The 22,801-nt window shown below is 32.2% G+C and overlaps 1 protein-coding gene across 2 annotated transcripts in view; it reads left to right on the forward strand.

Moving 5' to 3' along the window:
* The window catches only part of LOC140445502 (uncharacterized), a 500,280-nt gene that overhangs the window by 158,796 nt on the left and 318,683 nt on the right, over window positions 1–22,801 (forward strand). For both annotated transcript variants that reach the window (XM_072537554.1, XM_072537555.1), the window contains exon 3: window positions 15,355–15,421. The gene's annotated coding sequence lies outside the window, so the exon portion shown is untranslated. The remainder of the gene's footprint in view (window positions 1–15,354; window positions 15,422–22,801) is intronic.

Genomic DNA, 22,801 nt, shown 5'->3' on the forward strand with positions numbered 1-22,801 from the left:
AGATTTTAAAAGAAATTTACAGCATAAATTGCTATAATCTCGATCAAAGCACCTAAGCTGAAGAGTGATGCTGTTCCTTATCTTTATCTGCCACAATCGAAAAGTTGACTCATAAATTAATTTAAAAGACAGGATAGGCTTTCCAAAAGATAGTCAAAGAGGATTGTGGAACAGATAATTACACAATCTCTTTTGCTCTCAAATGTATTTTAGAATCAAGAAATTAAACACTTAAAAAAGATATAGGAAATAAGACAAAATTAAAGAAAATTGTAACTTAAAACCTTGTGTTTCATTTGTTTTGTCGATTTTATTCCAGATAATTATTGATCAATTATTTTCATCTATTTACGAGCAAATTCTTGATCCACTTCTTGAGACTTGCGCCAAATAACAGAAGCCAATCAAAAGAGAGCTCGCAAAAAACACCTCAATTGCACGAACTTTAGAACTGCAATTAAGAAGGGATTTTCTTGTCCCCATATTGAATTTTAAGAGGAAAAATAAAAAAGACGAGTGGCATTATGGTATGTCACCGGTTTCCAAAATTTTAGGATGTCGGAAAAATAAGCATAGGTTAACATCTGCACTTAATTGCAATTTTTATGCTGAATTCCGTTTTATGGTACAGAATAGCACAAAGAAGGTTCTAAAACACCTTCAGTTTGGTAAACTCTTAGACAACTGTCCAAATTATGGCTTCTGCATTTAAATCCACAGGAATTTATCCGTTAATTATCCCAGAATATGCATTTTTGACACACATCCCATCAGAAACAGAAACATTAGATTTTCCAGTTAGATCAGAATCTCGTTAACCAGGTCCCTCTGGAATTAACGGTAAAATAACCTTGCACGGTAGCACAAATAAGTCATCAATTACTGATAAAGATTTAACTCCCGGAAAGGCTCTTGATGAGGTAACATCCGTGGCTGTATTGTCAGCAGCAGTGAAGATAGTTCGTAAAGAAATACCTTAAAAGCTTACTAATAAAGACTTTATTAGAATGAAGAAGGAAGCACTGATTAAAAAAGCCCAAAAGCTATAAAAAACAAAACAGTAAAAGAAAGCCAAGCGAATTGTCACCATAATATGAAGAAGATGTTACTCAAAACGACACAAGTGGTAATAAAAACATGAGTGATGTTGAAAATGAGTGTGTTGGTACAACGGGAACTATTGTCAAAAATGTAAAAAAAAGACTGGTTACAATGTATTTTTTGTAAGCGCTGGTTACATAAAACTTGTACTGGCTTTGCTAATTTCTGTAACAAGTACGAAAAGCCCCTTGCTATTAAAAAGAAAAAGGTTTACTTGGTCCATCTCTCCTACTGTTTAAGAATTATTATTTCTAGTTTATACTTATACCAACACAAACAGAAATGTTAAGGTATGTTATACAATTTTTTTTAGATTCTGATGTTTATTTAATGGTTAGCATTTGGCAAATTAAACTATGTATTTAAATCGGATCTACCCATATGCCTCAAAAGGAAAATCTTTGACCAATGTGTGTTACCTGTACTCACTTATGGAGCGGAAACATTAACACTCACAAAAAAGGTAGTGAATAAGATTCACGTGACTCAGATGGCTATGGAGCGCCAGATGTTGGGTGTCTCTCTGTGAGACCGAATCCCAAACGAAGAAATACGTCATAGAACAAAAACAACAGACGCTATCGAAAAAATCGCGTCGTTAAAATGGAATTGGTCAGGACCAAGGAAGAAGTAATACGGAGCAGAGGACGTAGCAGATAGAAAGAGCTATGGAAATGGACGCATACAGGTTGATGATGATGATGATGATGATGATAATGATGATGATGATGATGTTTATTTAATAAAGAATAAGGCTTCAGTTGTCTAAAATGTGATCCATCTCTCCTTCCTTTACCCTGAGTTGAGGGGCTTCTTAGTATTAGATTAGTGGAGCTTATTCTGTATGTCGTTTTTCCATGAGAGCAAAATCTGTGTCAGCGTGGGTGTGTCCGCTGACAAAAAAATTGTGTTCAATAGATTTACACTGGTGCTCATTCCCTAATTAGAACCATAAAGGCATTCAATAACAATTAATTAATGTTTATAAATATCACTTATTTATAATAACTACATTTTAAATAAATATTTAAGAAAATAACAATAAAAAGCCATTCCTTTTACTCTAGCCGAACAGTAATTTTTGTGTACAACACTCCAGTTTAAACAATTTTTAATTATTTTATTTGCTTAAAGTTTTGTTCAAAACTTTTAACAAATAGACTTTTTTGTAAAAATTGGTTAATTTCAGTCCTTAATGTTGTTAATTAACGTAACACAGCTACTATTTTTATTTTAGAACTTGTTTTTCTTTAAACATCTTTCCAAATATTTTTTATACGAAGTTATTGTAAATTTGTTTCAACGGAGTTATTGTAAATTTGTATATGCTTAAAAAGTGCTATTTATAATTAAATCATTTTGTGTATGTATATAAATGTATTTTTTTTTTAACTTTTTTTTATGTAGGTTATTAGTATACGTCTTAAAGAAGAAAATAAGCCCCAGATTATTAGGATCCATTTAGTAAAATTATCTGGACCGGCCTTAGAAATTAACTCATTTTTCAAAAAATCTTATAAACAAATTAAATTTCGTAAAACCTATTCAACCGATCTTATGCAAACAATTGGTAAAGTCTTGTTATTGACTTCTGCTTTTAGTATTGGCAGTCAGAGCTTGCTATATTCTGCTAATGGGTTAGTTACATATTTTTCTTCATTAAATAGGATGAAAGCTGCTTGGGTGATGTCTGTTTCTGTCAAGATTGTGCTTGTTACCTTAGGCATGTTTGCAAATCTTTGCAAGTTTGTTTCTTGCTGGTTTTTTTTTCTAACACTTCTGTGTGCGTCAGTGTGGTCTTGCGGTTTCTCCCACGTAGACATTGTTGCACTTATATTTTCCAAACGTAGATTTTTTATCTGTCTTGTGTGTTATTGAATTTGGTTTTTGGCCAGGATAGTTCTCAGTATGTTGGTTGTTTTGAATGATGTTGTAATATAGTATTGTAATCAGTACATAATATATTGTAATCAGTACATAAACATACCTGGGAAAACGAGCACAGAGTACAATGGAACGATGCATTAATAATTATGAAAGAAGCTCTCTTCCTACTTAATGAAGAAAAATGTGTAGCAAACCCATTTATAGAATGTAGCAAGCTTTGCAAGTTAATAAGAAGAATATACCAACAATAGCTGAGTAATAGGAAGTCGAAAACAGATCATCTACAATTTATACACAACACATATGCAACACACAATACACAAACATATAATCCAGTTACACAACCTACGTTACACAGCCACAACTACGATACACATTACACAAATATATAGCACAAAAAAACACACAAAACAGTCAGCGTTTGATATTCCACCACCGTCATATTTTTTTAACCATAAGCATGCTGTTGCTTACCAGATCGAGGCCAAGTGGGTCAACTATAAATTTTGAAGAACATAACCTACTAATAACTATAACTAAACTAACTAAATTCTTAATTATATAATTTGGCAGAATTTATAAACTATCTTGTGTAGTGGAAATCGAAACGTCAAGCATAGTTAGTTAAAAATAAAATTTCCGTTATAATGAATTGTGGCTTAATCTCATATAAACAGAATAATTAAAGTAGACATCCTACCAGAAAGCAGTTTCGGAACCAGATTGTAAGTATTACTTTTATATATTGTGTTTGTTTCTATAACTTTCAGAATTTTCATAGTTTCATTGGCTACGAATTATCGTAGAAGGTTTTTTATCTCTATACTGTACCGAAATAACCTCCCTGTCAAAGTTCAGATGTTTAGTTATCCTCTAAGACCGCAGCCCGGACAATGGCGGTAATTATAGTTAAAAGATTCGACTTCATTAAGGTAATAGTCTTCAGCATCGTTTTAAAGATCCCTTATAGAACACCCTCTGTTCCTTTCTAATTGCTTAAATTTGAATACAGTGACAAGAGTCGGTCCCAAAGACAATATCCACAAATTGTTTGAAAGCATTTTAAACCGGCGCTCCTTCCGGGTCTGCTGCACGACAAACCTCCAACAAATTTCGTACAAGTTAATTAATTATTTTAAGCGGAATATGTTGTACTCCAAAGAGCAAGTTTGTAAAAGTTAATTTGTGTAATATAATGAAGCTTTGGGACCATTAATTAAAAAAGTGCTTGTGGCATTTTTATTCATCAAATTATACAAGTTTAAGTCATGTTTTAATTACGAAAAATGTTAAAATACACTTTTAATACAAAAAAAAATGAATGTTGTGGTCGTAGAGAGGATTTTCTGTGAAAATTTGTACGTGGAAATAAATCAAGCAGGCGAGTCAGGTTACGAATATTATTTGTGACGTAGTTGTGACGATGTGTTATTCCCCATTTTTAGGAGTGATGTGCAAATAAACTCTCAATTTAGGGTATATACTTATTTTTTACTCGAGGGAAAATAACACATGAACTTTGGATAGACATTAAACATTAAAGAACTTTATGATGATAATATATTCGTTCTGCAGCAGATAATCGAGAAACGGAAGGCAAGGAATCTATCTATCTACCTATTGTTTGTATATTTACAGAAGACATACGATACGGTACCTTTGAAAAAACTGTTTCAAACATTGACGAAAGTAGGTCTTAGTGGAGAATATGTGGATGATATGGCAAATATATACAAAAATGCAAGAAGTGTCGTTAAAGAAGAAAACTTTGTAATCTGAATCATTTCCAATAACAAAGGGGCTTGTCAAAGGATGTTGTCTATCTCCGACCATATTTAAAATATATATTCAATCATCGCTAGAGCAGTGGAGGAAACGAGTATCCGGAATAGGAATAGACGTAGGCGGTGGTAAATGTCTAACAACTTTATTTTTAGCAGGTGATCAGGTAGACGTAGCGAATGATGAGGAAGACATGGACTACATGTTTAGAAAACTAAAGAAATAATATGAAAATGGGGCCTCAATATGAATATGTCAAAGACAGAGTATCTTAAAATAGAAGAAGATCCAGAACTCGAAATTAGAAACACAAAAACATGCAATTAATATAAATATCTCGGATCTATAATATCTAAAGAAGGCACTACCAAAAGAGACATCGAAAACAGAACGCAGCAGGGAAAAAAAACGGTAAACATTCTAAACTCTACTATGGTCTAAAGATATTAGACAAGAAACGAAATTGACAATCTATCGAATCTTGGTTGAGCCTACTTATGGGGAAGTTTGGCAGATCACTAAAAAAGATATAAAAAGAATAGAAGTAGTAGAAATGGATTTTCTAAGTAGAGCGTGTGGTGTATCCAAAAAAGATCATATCAGAAATGAAAATATTAGAAGGAGGATAAATACTGTATATTCCAGTGTAGACAGAATTAAAACGAGACAACTAGTGTAGAATGGTGACGTGAAGCGAATGAATGAAGATAGATGGCCAAAGAAAACTTTAAATTACATACCAGAACAAGGAAGAAGAAGGGGAAGGCCTTCAGTTACCTGGAAAGGAAATGTACGGCACTGAATGAGAGATAGAATATATATATATATATATATATATATATATATATATATATGTATATAATATACATATATATGTATGTATATATATATATACATATATATATATACATAAATATATATATATGTATATAATATACATACATATATATATATATATATATATATATTGTTATGATATGTAAAATCGAGATAAATATTGGTTTGTTTAAAAATATTTCAAAGTTAAAAAACATTAAAATAATTCAGATAAGTAGGATAATATCCAACAAACATTTCGGAGAAGGAAAGTTATTAAATCCTTGAATTACCTGTACCAAACAAAATGTAAGCTTTACATCAATCATTTCTTTGTTAAACTTGAGTGACCCGCATAAGTTTAAGTGAAACAAAAGACAAATTGAAACGGGTTTTTACAAATGCATTAGTGCAGTGATTAAAGACAATAGAAGATATTTTAGAAAGAGGTTTTTGTTAGTTTTAAGATTTATAGAAAAATATTATTTGTAAATAAGTTTTAGGAAATTTATAATTATAGGTAAAAATTTGTTTGTTATCGAAATGAAGAAATGGGGGAATTGTGACGAGTTGTGATTGGCGGAGATTGAAAAAGGTGGGATAAGTGTGTGGGAGAAAGTTTAGCGAGATTGAGGAGAGAGAAAAGATAGCGGTCAGTTGGTTTTCCAAGTCTGTAAGAGGAACAGTGTTTGTTCTCTGGTGTGGTTCCCAAGAAGTAGCAAGCAGTAGTGTTGAATGTTAGTGAGTTTTTGTGGAGTTAGTGTATCCGACAGAAGCTTAAGCAGCAAAATATTGTAAGTCATATTTTCCTACTTATATTCCAAGAGTCACTGTTCAGGCCAACGAGAGATTCAGTTTATCGTAAAGAGAAGATATTCCAAGAGTCATTTTTCACTCGGGCCAACGAGAGATTCAGTTTATCGAGAGGAGAAAGGCTATCATAATTTGAATGATTGTTGCTTTTGAAGGAGATCATTAAGGACGATATACTTGCAACAATCTGTTGTAAGATTGCTGATTACATAGGGAGCGGTTGAGAGGAGATAATACAGTCTACAAGGAACAAGGATTTGGACCACTCATCATCAGAGAGAGATATTTTTTGTTGTTCTGAAGTTTTTTTTTCTTTTATTGATAACACAATTTTTACACGGAATTTAGAAAGGATATAAATATTTTGATTAGGAGAGTTAGAATAGTTTGGATTTTGAGTTTTCAATTAATATTGTTTGTACCATTAATTTTGATTGTTCACGTACGGAGAACAAAATTTTGAGAATCCTTATATGAGATTTGTTTATTGAAAACTTTTGAGTGTGAATTATTTCATTATTTTTTTTAATATATAGTGTTAGATCATATGTGTTTTTTATTATTCCGGTATTCTCTGGACCTTACCTTTCACATGTAATAGCATAGATATTGAAGCACGAATTTTAACCCTGAGATAAAAGAATTAAAAATTGTGATAGAGTCATAATCATATCATTGAAATAATTTTAATTAATAAAAAAAATTTAATTCGCTAATTATTGCTTGGCGCACCAAGACTTTAAATATCACAATAACTGGCTTCCAAAACGTGGGGCTTAAAAATATCGCAGCTTTACATTTGAAGGAAGGGAAAGAGATCTGGAATAAGTACAGGTGATCCAGAGATAAAAACATATAACATTGAGGGAATTTGAATTTGAAAGTATTTTGACAATTTTTCCAGGGAATATAAATTTGATTTATTGATTGATTGTAGTTAGTGGATATTTACTGCTATTGAATTATTTGATTTTATTTTCTTTACCAATCGTACATTTGATATTTATTTGGAATTATTTGAATTTTACTGATTGCATATTTGATATTTGTCGTGAAAATTTAATACATTTGGGGAGAAATATTGTCGTGTTCTGAAACATATAGAGTGTTGTAAAATTTCACATTTGGCGGGGACAAAAACAATAACAAAAAGTAACAACATGTCTGTCACAAGGAGACAAAGTAAAATGCAGGAAAGGAAGGAGGATAACAGAGAAGATGAAACAATTTTGGAAGAAGTATCGGATAATGAAGGAAATGTGACAATAGTTGAGGAGAGAAAAGAACTATCAGGAATAGATAAAATATTACAACTAATGCAACTCCAGTCACAAAAAATGGATGAAACATCAAAGAAAATGGATGAAACATCAAAGAAAATGGATAAAATGGATAGAAATCAACAAGAAACATCACTAACAATGGAAGAAAACCAACGGGAAACAAGACAAGCAATAGAACTAAATAACAGGAATATAGAGCAGCGTTTGGAAAACTATGAACAAGAAATTAAAGGATGTGTTGAGGGGATAAAGAAAGAACTGATACAACAGATAGAAGAAATAACCATAAAGAATGCAAAACAAGAGACAGAGATAAAAGATATCCAAAATACGATGAAGGAAATAAAGATTGTCCAGAAAAAGGAATTAGAACAGTTAGAAGAAAAATTTGAAATGGCGCTACAAGAAGACAGGAAGGACGTAGAAAGAAGATTAAAGCAAAATGAAAAACAAATGGCAGAAATTGAACTAAGAGGGGTAGAGAGAAAAGAAGTTATCATCCATGGAACAAGCGAGGCGAAAATACAATTTGGCGGGGATATTCGGAAAACACACCCAGTACCGTTTGTTAAAAATTTGAAAACCAAATTACAACATATTAGATATTTTGACGATTGCAAAGAAACAATTAGAAACCATTTGAAAGAAGGAGCAGCGTTATGGTATGAAAGCAAGGAAGATGAGTTTGAAAATTGGACAGATTTTGAAAATAAATTTCTCAACTATTTCTGGGGGAAAAATAAACAGAGAGAAATCAACCAAGAGCTACAGAATGGAAAATATCACGAAAAAATGGGAATATCTGAAGAAAGATATGCTTTGCAGATATATAACAATTCAAAATATCTAGAATACAAATATTCTACCGAACAGCTGGTAGAAATGATCAGCAGACATTTTGAGGAAACGTTGGAAGATCACGTGATTTTGAGAAACTATCAAGATATTGATAGTTTGTGCCAATTCCTTCAATTAAAAGAAGCGAAAAGAAAAGAAATGAGAAATAGAAGACAACATGACCAATATAATGGAGCGGAAAGAAGGTATTCATCAAATTATGACCAGAGAAACCGACATCCCAGATCAGCAAACGAATATAGGCCGAGAAATTACAATAATTACAATAGACAACAAAATTACGATAACCGGAATGATACACAAAATAGAACAAATGAAAATCACAACAGGAATAGAGATGCACAAAATCCTCCGAATAGGAATACGCACGAACAAAGGGACGATAGAAATAATCAGAGATTCCAACGACAAAACAGAAGAGAGATGAATCATGTGGCAATAGAAAAGGAGGAAGAAGAAGTATTCAATGAATCCAGACAGGATTTTCAATAAGGCATCCACTAAACAAAAGTAAAAAACTCTCCGGTATATTTTGTCACCCGAGAGAGTTTATACAGTTGGCGGGAAACGAAAAACAAAATTCTAATTCCAGTCTAATTTTTTTAGATGCATTTATAAAACATAAAGCGATTAAAATTCTGATTGATTCTGGATCGGAAATTTCGTTAATCAATAAAAAACTAGTAAAAGAATTAAATATGGACAGATTTGTGTATAAGATTCCGAGGGTTGCTTTAGTGGGTGCAAATAATAAAAAATTGACGACAGTAAACGAAGGTTTAGGAGTACGGATCAGAGTGGGAGACCAATTCTATATTATGCAATGTGTGGTGATCGAAGATCTAAATCATGATATGATAGCGGGAATTGATGAATTGAGTGAAAAACATATCACCATCAATTTTTCGGAAAATCAACTGGAAATCAGAGCAGAACCAGACAACATAGAAGAAGAAAAGGAAACAGACAGGAGAAAATTTTCTGAAAGGATAAATGGACAAGAAAAACATAAAGAAATCAATATGACGGTAGAGGATAAATCGAAAGCTCAAGAAAAAAATCAATCCGAAGAGGAAAAGAGAATAAAAAAAAAGAAGAAGAGTTCGAAAAGAAAGCAGGAAAAAAAGGAAGTTATAAGCAGAAAAATGGAAGGAGCCGAAAAATGGTGCTCGGAATACCAGATAGAAATTAAAGATAAAGAAAAAATAGAAGAAGAAATAACGGAAGAGGACAGAGAAGAAATGGCAATTATGGACGAGAATCCAGAATTTTGTGAAGAAGTAATACGGACAGTGAACACATGTGAACAAACTGAGGATGAAAGAAAAATAATATGTGGAGAAAACATGGAGAAGGAAATAGAGAAGATTTTAGAAAATTATGGAGATCTCATTAATGAAGAAAGCCGAGTGGCTAAAAATTATGAACATTCTTTTAAAGTTAAAAACTTAGAAAATTTTAAATCGAAAACATATCCAATCCCGTATAAATACAGGCAAAGCATCGGACAGGAAATTGAAAATATGATCAAAGACAAGGTGATCGAAAGATGTGACTCTCCATATATCAACCCGATAGTATGCGTAAAAAAATCAAATGGTGATTTGCGATTATGTTTAGATACAAGAAACATTAATTCGCACACAATCGCGCAATACGAAGCGCCTTTGAACATAGAAGCCATTTTTGGACGAATCACAGGATCACACATTTTCTCCAAAATCGATTTGAAACACAGTTTTTGGTTAATACCTTTGGCAGAAAAGTGTCGAAATTATACCGCTTTCTCTATCGACGGAGTGGTGTACCGATTTAGGGTAGTACCATTTGGACTACAAAGTGCATGCGCTGCTTTGGTTCGCGCATTACACACAATTTTAAATAGGCATGGAGAATTTGTTGTACATTACATAGATGATTTATTAATTTTCTCACCGGATATAACAAGCCATCTACGACATATTCATACTGTTCTCGAAGAACTTGATCAAGCCGGATTAAAATTAAATATTCAAAAGTGTCAGTTTTTCCAAAAAGAGGTATTGTATTTAGGATTCAAATTAGACACAAAAGGGATTTGTCTTGCAGAAGATAGAATTGAAGTCATAAATAACTACCCTAGGCCAACCAATTTAAAAACTTTGCGGGGATTTTTAGGAATGGTAAACTATTTCAAAAAGTTAATACCAGACCTCAGTACAAAAGAAATACCGCTAATAGCATTACTTAAGAAAAATATCAGATGGAAATGGGGAACGGAACAAGAAATCGCTTTCAAAAATTTAAAAGGAGCGTTTTCCACAGCTGTAAGAGTGCACCACCCAAGATATGAGCAACCTTTCATTCTCAGGACCGATGCTTCCATAAAAAAATTTGCAGGGGTGTTATCACAGATACAAGACGATATAGAGGTGCCAATATGTTTTGTTTCCCGTGTAACCAAAACGTATGAGAGAAAATACAGCGTTACTGAATTAGAGTTTGCCAGTGTGTTATTTTGTGTAAACAAATTACGTTTTTACCTACTTGGGGCAAGATTCACCATTGAAACGGACCACGCAGCGTTGATACACATAATGAAAAATAGGTTGGTAAATAATAGAATTCATAGGGGCATTCTTTTACTCCAAGAATATGATTTTGAATTTAAATATATCAAAGGAACGGACAATATTTTGGCTGATGCGTTGACGAGAGATGAACAATTCCGCAAAGAGGATCACAAAACTCTCCACATAGGCATGAACATAATGAGAGAAGAAGCAGGCTTATTTTCGTTGGCCAAAATCAGGGAAAATCAGGAAGAATTGAATAAAAGAGAAAAGCAAAGGGCTGAACAAGAAAATAACCTATATTTTAAGAGGGTCGATGGTAAAGAACTCTATGTAATCACGGAGCAAATGGCAAAAGAAGTTTTTTTAAAGTTACACTGTGACAACGGACATATTGGAAGTAGAAAGGTGTGGCTTATGTTCAGGGAGAACTACATTTGTCGACAGGACTATACAATAGCCAAAGAGGTGACTCGAAATTGTGCGACATGCCAAAAGTGTAAAAGTAGGAACTTTAAAAATGAAAACGTCACAAAAAACGTCGTAGCTCGGAAGAAACTGGATATTGTTGCTATTGATATGTTGAGCGATTTGATACCAACAACTCAAAGGAATAAACACATATTAGTTATGGTGGATCTTTTCTCAAAATATGTTAAATTGTACGCATGCAGAACCACAAAAGGAATTGAAATACTTAGGAAGATAGACAATTTTATAGAAACGGTGGGAAGACCAGACAATATTTTATTGGACAATGCGACATATTTTAGGAACGAACGTTTTAAAAGTGAATTAAGAGAGAGGGGCATCGATACAAAATTTATAAGCATCCGTCATCCACAGAGCAACCCATCGGAGCGTTTTATACAAGAAGTCACAAAATTTCTACGAATTGCCGCGGAAGAACATCATCGACATTGGGACAGGAAAGTGTTGGAGATCGAGACCTATTTGAATTGTGCTCCAAATACGGTTACCAAAGAGACGCCTTTATATATAATGAAAGGAACAATGCCTGCAAGACCGTGGGAAGACACCGCCCCCAGACAATACGAAGAAGTGATCGAGTTGGTTCAAAGAAGATTGAGACGAAGTGGAGAGAAATATCTCCAAAGACAAGAAAGAACCCGAAGAAGAAGGCCGATCAAATTCCAGAAAGGAGATAAAGTCTTAGTGAAGGCACTGAGGGTGTCGAATTTACAAAATGGTATTTGTGCTAAATTGATGCCGATATTTGAAGGTCCATATAGGGTCAATACGGAAAATGGGGTAAAAAGTTATGAATTAGCGCACATAGAGACAGGAAATATACGGGGTATTTTTAACATTCACGACATCTATCAATATCATGAATAGATTTTAATAACATAGTGAAATAATTTGATCCTAGAAAACTTTTGTCATTTTTAAAATTTAACAAAGAGTTTTCGGCAGATCAAATGGCGGGGATTTGTTATGATATGTAAAATCGAGAAAAATATTGGTTTGTTTAAAAATATTTCAAAGTTAAAAAACATTAAAATAATTCAGATAAGTAGGATAATATCCAACAAACATTTCGGAGAAGGAAAGTTATTAAATCCTTGAATTACCTGTACCAAACAAAATGTAAGCTTTACATCAATCATTTCTTTGTTAAACTTGAGTGACCCGCATAAGTTTAAGTGAAACAAAAGACAAATTGAAACGGGTTTTTACAAATGCATTAGTGCAGTGATTAAAGACAATAGAAGATATTTTAGAAAGAGGTTTTTGTTAGTTTTAAGATTTATAGAAAAATATTATTTGTAAATAAGTTTTAGGAAATTTATAATTATAGGTAAAAATTTGTTTGTTATCGAAATGAAGAAATGGGGGAATTGTGACGAGTTGTGATTGGCGGAGATTGAAAAAGGTGGGATAAGTGTGTGGGAGAAAGTTTAGCGAGATTGAGGAGAGAGAAAAGATAGCGGTCAGTTGGTTTTCCAAGTCTGTAAGAGGAACAGTGTTTGTTCTCTGGTGTGGTTCCCAAGAAGTAGCAAGCAGTAGTGTTGAATGTTAGTGAGTTTTTGTGGAGTTAGTGTATCCGACAGAAGCTTAAGCAGCAAAATATTGTAAGTCATATTTTCCTACTTATATTCCAAGAGTCACTGTTCAGGCCAACGAGAGATTCAGTTTATCGTAAAGAGAAGATATTCCAAGAGTCATTTTTCACTCGGGCCAACGAGAGATTCAGTTTATCGAGAGGAGAAAGGCTATCATAATTTAAATGATTGTTGCTTTTGAAGGAGATCATTAAGGACGATATACTTGCAACAATCTGTTGTAAGATTGCTGATTACATAGGGAGCGGTTGAGAGGAGATAATACAGTCTACAAGGAACAAGGATTTGGACCACTCATCATCAGAGAGAGATATTTTTTGTTGTTCTGAAGTTTTTTTTTCTTTTATTGATAACACAATTTTTACACGGAATTTAGAAAGGATATAAATATTTTGATTAGGAGAGTTAGAATAGTTTGGATTTTGAGTTTTCAATTAATATTGTTTGTACCATTAATTTTGATTGTTCACGTACGGAGAACAAAATTTTGAGAATCCTTATATGAGATTTGTTTATTGAAAACTTTTGAGTGTGAATTATTTCATTATTTTTTTTAATATATAGTGTTAGATCATATGTGTTTTTTATTATTCCGGTATTCTCTGGACCTTACCTTTCACATGTAATAGCATAGATATTGAAGCACGAATTTTAACCCTGAGATAAAAGAATTAAAAATTGTGATAGAGTCATAATCATATCATTGAAATAATTTTAATTAATAAAAAAAATTTAATTCGCTAATTATTGCTTGGCGCACCAAGACTTTAAATATCACAATAATATATATGCTAGGTTCTATCTCTCATTAAGTGCTATACATTTTCTTTCCAGGTACCTGAAGGCCTTCCCCTTCTTCTTCTTTGTTGTGGTATGTTTTTAAAAGTTTTCTTTGGCCATCTATCTTCATTCATTCGCTTCATGATCGAGCGTTCATGGAGATGTTCTTCAAAAAAGGAGATAAGAAAGACCCCAATAATTATCGAGCAATAAATCTATTAAATACAACACTCAAATTGACAACAAGAATAATAGCGACAAAAATAAACGACTAAATAAATGACTTTTAAATTATTAAATCAAATAAATTTATAATTAAACCAAACATTATAATCTATGCTTTAATACGTATCATTAAACTTAAAAATTCTTTAATTTTCGTACACAAATTATCAATACTTATTATGACTTGTACTCAAAAAAAAAATCTCTTAATGAAGTTTTATATTTATTATGAAAGTGAATAGCTGAACAAAATGTTGAAAGAATCAAATTAGTTATGACACAGTTACAAGTTTGGTTGAAAGTCTTTTTTATTGCATATCAGACTGACTTTTTATTCACACATTTTTTCTATTGGCTCCTTTTTTCTTCCGACTGTGCTCTGACCATCTACTGCTCGTATTCTGGGATGCTTCACACACCCCTGTTCTCCTCAGCTGGTGAAAGTCTCTCACAGACACTCATGCCGTTTGAGTTTCTCCAAAACACCTCCTGTAGGAGCACACTTTCTTACTAATCGAAAGGATTTTCACTTCACCGATTAGCACTACATATATGCTCCACAAATAAAAATGTCGAGGTAAAATCTAGACGTGATCTGTGTCTACCACCAAATAGATCTCCACCAAATAGTTGGCCAATTATCAATAAGGGTCCTATAAGTAATTCTTCAACTAGGTCTATGAGTCTATGTTGGCTTAAACCTAGTATACAGGAAGTCTATAGACTTCCTACCCTGGAGATTTGTATAATACTCAATAGAAGATATACATTAAACTAACTGGCTATAGTACGACCCGTGTAGAATATACTCCTTCCAGAGAGGAAAAAATATCACCTATATATCTAGCTACATTTTAGTTTGTAAACGGTTGAGACATTACACTTTTTCATATAACACTATTGTGTGATGAGATGTTAGACAATAGTTTTTGTTTTATTTTGCATTTTATTTTTTAATAATTAATTAATAGTTTAAAAAATATTTTTTTGCTGATACACGCGTAAAATCATTTAATTCAAGTATTTAAAAAATAGTTTGACTGGGAAATTAAGATTACGGTATTAAAAAAAAGTGTCGTTATTCGTATATTATTGACAGAGCTGTCATAATATTATATTTTTTAGCTACTTTTTTGCTTTAACCATTAATTAGTAGTTATTTCTTTGCAGGATTCAGACAACAATACAATTCAGACAACAAAGTCATATTTCAAAATATTTTCCAGCAAATCGTTTGGTAAGTTTAAAAAATTCAACCAATTTTTAATTATTACCTTTATTATTATTAGTTACTATCTTTCTTTCCGTGGCCTATTGCTAGTAATATCTTAAACAAATGTCCTGATGGGTCCCTGGACGAGAAGTGAGGATCCCTGTTTTTCCTGATATTTGTTTTTTCTTGCTATCATTTTCTCTTTTTGTTTGATTCAGTTATAGGGATTTTATGAGGTTTTTTTTTTGACTTGAATAGATACATTTTTGGCACTAGCAATAATTATTAGTATAGATATAAACTTTTTTATTTTATTTAGTGTTAATTATATTAGAATATTAATATTAGTAATTTCTCATTTATTATTTCTCAACACCTAATTGACTAAATGGCTAAGTGCTAAAGCCGCGAAAAACCAATTTGTATTGTTAAAAATTTTTATTTTGACTCATAAACTTCGTTTACTCTTTAGTCTTTGTTCCTCCATTGGTGGCTGATATTATTCACTGATAATTTGACTACGGTGCGATGAATTACGAATTTTGGCCTTGTTGGCGTGAAGTGATATGACATCTTTTACGGTTGGTGCTCCTATGTCATTGTGGATAGTTGCATTGCTCACATACCAAGTGGCGTTAGCTATCATACGCAATGTTTTTAATTGGAAAGTCTGGAAAGTTTTTGTGTTTGAAGGCTTGTTTGAAGTTGATATTGGTTTTAGTATGACTTTGTAAAGCAGTATTTTCAATTTCAGTTGTTACTTTCTGTCAAGTAACCAATTCATTTGTTTCAATTTTATAATGAGCTGAGTTTTTTGGCGTTAATGTGTTGCTTCCAGGTAAGCTTTTAGTACAAATGCAACCCAGGATATTTCACTACCTCTCTAGCAGGATTGGGGGCATTGTTTAGACTAACTTGTGGACAGGTGCGTCTTCTTGTTGTAAATGTGATGTGGGCAGATTTTTCTTTGTTGACTTTAATTTTCCATTTTGTCAACCAATTCTTTAATGCATGCAAGTAATTTTTCAGCTTTTCAGATACTATGTCTGTTTTGAAACTAAAATGGCTGTATCATCAGCAAAAGTCGCTACTGTGACGTAATCTGTAATAAGTATGTCAGCAGTAAAGATTAGGTACAGGAAGGGACCAAGGACACTTCCCTGAGAAACTCCGGATTGTATTGAGTGACAGGTTGAGATATTGATTTTTACTTGTAACGGACGTTTGTTAATATAGCGCTTTAGGATAAGATACATATCGCTAGGCAGTAAATATTTTAATTTATAATATAGCAAACCGTTGTGCCAGACGACTTCCAAACTTTTGCCACAAAAAATATACGTTGTATATTCCTTTCGCCTCATTAATTTTAACAGAATTAAAAAAAATTCAGTCATTTTATAATATTATTTTTTTTTGTTCATTATCTCAAATAGAAATAACTCTCTTAATCTTGGAAGTTGTAAAAAAAGCTGTTTTAATCTTTTCTGTATCTTTTTTTTATTTTTATATGCAAAGAAAATTTATTAACTTTTGAGTTCTTTAAAGCTTTTTTATTTATACTGAAGTTCCAAAGCGGTAATGGTAAAATCGATGTTTGAATTGTATCGTTCCAAAAGTTTGGCTCATTAAATATTTAAATCTGAAAGATTAAATTGACGAATAATGAAGATAAGTAAGCACATGGCAGATAATCCTAAATGGAACGCAGATACGGATTTTATATTCAATAAAATTATTCCAAAAATATATTTTTAGGTCACGGAATAAGCCAATAACGACAGTTGTGACAAATTAAGAAACAGTTTAATGTCTTAATTACATTCATTCTTTAATTTATTATAACCTCCCAAAATTTCAATAGACGATCAAAGTTATAGTTGACTCGATTTCTGCCATAATTAAATTTTATATTCTACTTAGATACACGCAGTAAAGCTTTACATCTACGAATATGCCTCCAGCTTTTCCTAAATTAAAGCAACAATGTCAGTCAATAAATAGAAGCGGAGGTCCTTAGAGGTATTAAGTTCTTCTACAGATAAAAAATTTATTGAATGTCATGCTATTGAATTCAGTCTAAGTTAAAAATATTTAAAATAGTTATTAGACCAAATACACATACAGAAACGATACCAATGCTAATAGTAGACCAAGGGCAGATATTGTTTGATTTGTGAAGTTAAAAAGGCTTAGCTCGCTTTGGAAATGGCTAAAGTTGAAGTCTGGAGAATGGAAAACTCTGGACAAGTACGAGTAAAACATGGATGGATTTTTTTTTCTATACCGTATAGTTTTTTGATACACAGATTGCATAAATAGGCATTACATTTAGAAATGTGATCGAAGCTTTTATCACCTGGTGATGAAATTGTTGTATATTATTCAAATTTGTAAATGTAAATAAGTGTAAAGAGTAATTATTTCAAAGAACGTACCTACTAGACGCGAAATTTATCTGTATATTTTAGCTATTTTGGTTATTTAGAGCGCTTGATGATATGTAAGAATGAAATTCTGGTGTAGGAACTTTAACAGATTCAGGTATTGGAGGCTCAAAATTGTTAGTTTTACTTTCCTGGTGTAGAGCGCTTTCAATGCTTTTTTGACTCTTCTTGATATTTTACAATAAGAAAGTGAACTTTTACACTTCTTTTTTTAGTTTCGTTGAGATTATTTTTAGTTTTAAATATATACTGCATGTCCTAAACCCACTTCTGATAGCATTAGGATTTAACATAATCTACAGCAGATTTTAAAACTGGAGCAAACTATACTTTTGTAATATATACTTTATATAACTATACTTTTGACCATTTTTGGGGGTTGTCTCATCTAAATAGAAGCACAGTTTTGTTTCAAAAAGTTTGTAGAGACTTAAATGCAGCCACATCCGCTGGTTGCAATAATCTTGTGGCATTAAGATATAAAGCTACTAAAATAATTTTCAAATATCTACAAGTTGACTTGAAAAGTATCACCGGACGTGTAATATTATTTTGATCTAAATAATGGTTAAATATATTTCCAATGTATGCGTAAAAGTTTTTGTTATCCATCTAACCATTTTCTGTTAAACCAATACCCCATGCGTTCGGTACAGCACTTAATAGATCATTAGGAAATCTCTTATGGGAATAAATTATCATCGGAGGCAAAATATTTCCTATTGCAGAAAATGTGAACTGTTAATTAACCTTTGGTTTATTTTCAATTTCATTGACATTTCTGGAATTCTTCATAGCCAACACCTTTTTTATTTTTGGGACATAAATAAAAATATGTCTTGTCATCATTGAATATTATTGTTGGGTCTTAAAGAACATCTTGAACTCCTTTTTTATCTAGATAAAATTTAATGTTATGATGGTTACCTTAAAAGTTGATGTGTTTGGCATCATGCCTCTGGGAGACATGATGCGAAGCTTAAAAAAAGTGGTCAGATTTAAAAAAAACACCAATATTTTCCTAATTCTACTCAAAACTTAGGGCCAATAACTCGCTCATGGCCAACAATTGGTGCATTTACCCTAATAAATCTAATACTAAATACACAGTTTTTCATGAACCAACAGTCAATTTATATGGTCGATAGCTGCATGTACCTTGGTACCAACATAAACTGCCAATGGGATTATTTCATAGAAATAAAACAATGAATAAAAAAAACACGATCAGCATCCATAAAAATAAAATCTATCTTTGGAAGTCATGATATAGTACTCTGATCTATCTCTATTCTCAGATTGTATGAGTTTTCTACCTTATAATACGGAATACAGGTTTGGGCGCTTTCTGATGCTTCTTTTAAAAAGCTGGAAGTCTTCTAGTATGGTGTTACAATGCATTTTAAGAATTCCATCGATGCACTGGGTGACTCTTAGACAAGGAAAAAGAGGGAACGCGTAATCGTATGGAATTCACTGAAGCCTAAACCGGCACCAGCAGAGTTGCCGGGTCATATTTTATTTCTTCGGTAGATTGAGAATAATCAATATAATATATATAATATCATTAAATAGATTTTATTTAAAATTTATAATTGAACACTGATATAATGATCCCTTTTTGACCATGATTTTTTCATTACATATTTTTAAGTAGATCGATATAGTGTTTCAGAAAATCAGTAAACCTTGCTAGCGGTAGAAATGGGCAACGTACAGGTCCCAAAACATCAATCAAAGTGCAAATTAGAATTCTTTGGCCGTAAAATTAGGTCTGGCTTGTTGCAACTTATATTTTAGGGCAATGTAAATGAAAAGGGAGACAAGGGAGAGGAAGAATCCGTTCACTTTAAACTACGAGAAAATGTTTAAACTCGTCTATAACCAGACTATTTCCAATACTCCAGTCGTCAGAGACGAAAATGCCACTGAACCTCTAAAAACTATACAAACAATTTTGGGATCCAAAAAAGATGCAAAAAGTTTACTACTTTTACCCCCGGGCATCCCCCTAAACCCCCCCGCAGGGGGGTAAAAACGCAAAAAAATGGATTTACACAGAATCTGTACACCATAGAAAAAAATGTTTCAATTAAAAAATGTAGCTGAAATAATTTTAAACAAAAATGTTGTAAGCATTCTTTATATAGAATAAACCGTTCTCTTAGAAACAACGCTTGAAGCGACCGTCGATTTTGCATGTCAGTTACGCGCGCAAAATCAATGTTCAATTCAAGTTCAATTTTGATTCAAGTGACCTATTGACGATAAAAGTACGCAAGACTGCATACCTTGGACACATACTAAGAAATAATAAATATAGTCTTCTGCAGGTCATCATGCAGGGTAGAGTCGATGGCAAAAAGGGAATAGGTAGAAAGAGGAAGTCATGGCTGCGAAATATTCGAAACTGGACAAACATGACTGTAGACGAATTATTCCACGTTGCAAAAGACAGAGAAGCTTTTAAAAATGTGGTCGCCAACCTCCGTTAATGGGGACGACATAGGAAGAATAAGAAGAACTATTGACAAAAATCAAGATGCATTTTAAAGGTAAAGAGTTTAGCTTTTGTATACAGTTTTTGTATTTTGCTGAAAATAAACTCAGATTTTATACAGGTGTTAAATAAATAAAAGTGGCGCGATTTTTGCTATTTTTTATAATTCTCTTTACAATTCTTTCATTGACTGGCCACTATGAAGTTTTGATTACTAACCCTTAAAATTGTAGCTTAAAATTGATTGAGCTAACCTTTAAAAGCTGTAGCATGAAATTTTAGTTTTACGTTTTAACAACAAATGTGAGGCATTTGAAATATGCTTAAAAAACGTTGGATTTAAACTTTCACACGACAAACGATCTAAAACCTTTAAATCGTTTTCTTTTCAATTACACTAGTACGTTTTTCAAAAGAACAAAACTACTGCAATAATCTACACGCAAAACAGTCTTCTTAAGTGCATTTTCCGTGACGTGTGATCATTTGTAATGCAAAACAATAAATTCTGCGTTTTTAATTAATATTTCAAATGCCTCATATTTGTTACCACAACTCAAAATTTAAATTTCATGTCATAAGTTTTAAAGACTGATCTCTAAAAATGAAAAGTTTACTACAGCTGGTCAATAAAAGTGATCAATTTTATTGATATCTCGAGAATCGTAAAAAATGGCAAAAATCGCGCCTCGTTAATTTATTTAACACCTTTATGAAAATTGAGTTTATTCTCAGCAAAATACGAAAACTGCATACGAAAGCTGCACTCTTTGCCTTTAAAACTCATCTTGATTTTTGTCGATAGGACATTTCAATGATAAGATATCGATTCTTTACCGTCCAGCTGATACAAATTTTATTGAACATTGATTTCGCGCGCATAACTGACATGCAAAACCGACGGTTGCTTCCAGCGTTGTTTCTAAGTGAACGGTTCACTCTATACAAAAAATGCTTATAAACATTTTTGTTTAAAATTATCTTAACTACATTTTTTATTTGAAACATTTTTTTCTACTATTCTACGATTTTTGGGTAAATCGATTTTTTCACGTTTTTACCCCCCTGCGAAGGAGGTTTTAGGGGGAAGCCCGTGGGTAAAAGTGGTAAACCTTTTTGCAACTTTTTTGGGGTCTTAAAATTAATATTCTCTGCAAAATTCATCTTGTTCGTATGATTTTTAGGGATCAACTTTGACGACTGGACTATAATGTTAACCATGTTAAACCCCTGACACATAAGCAGCATGCGTAATGGATAGTTAATATCCCCCAACACATACTGTTTCTCTTAAACATATATTACTGGCAGAAATGTTAATTGAAAGGAAAACTTATATGTTGATGAATAAATCGCCACGTATTTAGGGGTTAGAAAATGAATCGCTTATAATCTTACTGAATTTCATGTTTGTTCGAAATGAATTTTTTAAGTCGCTCTGTATAATCTTTGTTTGTATAAATGAGGTAAAACATTAAAACGTCAACATTTATTATTCTGCGTACACATTTTAATTCCTTTGCCGCTGTTGATATATTTTCATACTCAAGAAAATCTTTTATTTTGTAAATAAATAATAAAAAAGTCTCACGTTATAACCAGCATTTAAGCCTAAATTACTGACTGAACATACATTTTTTAACATCTGGAGTTGGCACGATAAATCTAATATTCTTCCACACAAATAATGGATCACCCTATCAATCAAATATTGTTAACATTTATTTTGTGGAATCATTTTAGTGTAAATGTTTTTTAGATATTATGAAATGTAGAAAATATTTATCAATATTGGCGAAATCAACTTCTAGTTTATCAAATTTTGGATTTATGTATAAGAAAATAACCGAAAATAAGATATTTGTGAGAAAGTATTAAAATTTGACATGTTTGAATATTTAGAGAAGAGCTGCATATTCTTCCGTCAGGCAAATCTCTTCCCTCCAAAAGGTATTATCTCTATGTTTATTTCTTAGTGAAGGCATTATTCGAGTTATTGGAATCTTAAAAAAAATTATTTGAGAAAAACAAAAGACATCCAATTCTTTTGTCATCCAATCAACATGTTACTAAATTATTATTTCGAGATTTGCGTGTGAATTTCATGCACTGTGGGCCTCAGTATCTTCTCTAATCGATAAGTGATAATTTGTTTTTAAGTAAATACTTTATCCTATAATCCTATCATGGCTTAACAAACAGGGTTTAACCTTAATTTTTCTTCTTCTTCAGTGGCGTTGATTACGCCGGGCATTTTTTCTCAAAGGCGCAGAAGGGGTTGTACAACCTACAAAGGTTACGTTTGTCAATTTATCTGTCTAAGTACAAAATATAATAACTAAAAAAGGATACCAAATGGGAGAAAAACAACTTAAAATTACCTGCTATGCAGACGACGCAATACTACTCTCTCAAAGTGAAGACGATTTACAACGTATGCTGCACCAATTTAATATA

The sequence above is a fragment of the Diabrotica undecimpunctata genome, chromosome 7 (assembly GCF_040954645.1).
Source record: "Diabrotica undecimpunctata isolate CICGRU chromosome 7, icDiaUnde3, whole genome shotgun sequence".
Taxonomy (NCBI): Eukaryota; Metazoa; Arthropoda; class Insecta; order Coleoptera; family Chrysomelidae; genus Diabrotica; species Diabrotica undecimpunctata.